This window comes from Erythrolamprus reginae, chromosome 1, assembly GCF_031021105.1.
Source record: "Erythrolamprus reginae isolate rEryReg1 chromosome 1, rEryReg1.hap1, whole genome shotgun sequence".
NCBI classification, from domain to species: Eukaryota; Metazoa; Chordata; class Lepidosauria; order Squamata; family Dipsadidae; genus Erythrolamprus; species Erythrolamprus reginae.
The window spans coordinates 353,783,272-353,784,431 of NC_091950.1; positions in this window are offsets into that span (position 1 = coordinate 353,783,272).

Below are 1,160 nucleotides of genomic sequence, written 5' to 3' on the forward strand. Positions count from 1 at the left end.
AAGAGCCAACTTTGCCTGTCCTAGGCCATAGAAAGGCATGGGAAGCAGTTCTAAAAGAGACCCTCCCTAGACCCTCCACATCGCCCGGGTGCACGCATGCACACTCCAGTGAAATTTTGCTTCTGTGCACGCACAGAAGCAAAATCTTGTGAGAGGATGTTAATGTGCGCGTGATTTCACCAACGTTTTGCTTCTGCACAGGTGCAAAAGCGTGTCAAAAATGAATTGAGCCTATTGCAAGATTCTAGACAATTGTGCATTATTCAATGAAATAGTTCTTTGCAGTCAAAGTAAACAAAATTGTGGCTTAATGTGTGGTCTCTCAAAATGACATCAATCAGTGGTATTTCTCTCTTATAAATTTAAATTACTTGAACCATTCCTCTTACAGAAAGAACAATTGTAGTTCTTTGAGTAAAGTCTAACGAGAATTAACGGAATACTCAGCATTTCTGTAACCTAGAGCTTCAACAAATTTAAAAGATATTTATTGTGTTTAAGGCAGTATAAATCCAATCCTCCTAAAGTAGATAACAAAAATCCCAGATAAGAGTACCTGCCAGGTTATATTTCGAATCTCAGACAATTGTGAGTTTTGATACAATTCAATAAGCACAGTATTGACTGTCTATTCTTGCAGAGTTGTGAAGGAAGTAAAAGATAAGAGTTTAATCCAGTCATTATCATCAACTTGGAAGCAGAATGGTGGATTTATTGCAGATTAAGAGTTTTAGAAACTTCCAAAGAAGGTAATTTCAGCATGAAATTTTCATGACCCCCACATCCTATTCTTGTAATATACATTCACCTTGTCCTTGCTTGCTCTGAAAAGTTGCTTTATAAAAACTTCCAATGCATTAAAAAAAACTTATAGAAATTATAAAAATATAATTTCAAACTGTATTTTAACCTAACAATTTCAAAAGTCTTTGCTTGCAGGATTTCCATTAACTATTTATTCTTTTTACTAAATAAAACCTTACATAATTAGGAAGCATGCTTGCCGCATTTCAAGTGACTTTTTAATTAAGCACTTCTTATAAAATGTCACCAGTTGAATAATAGCCTACACAAAATATTTAAGCCTTAAAGATTAAGCTTTATCTGGTACAATAAAAAAGATTTTTTAAACCTCAAATAATAGGAAATCAAGCAAAAGA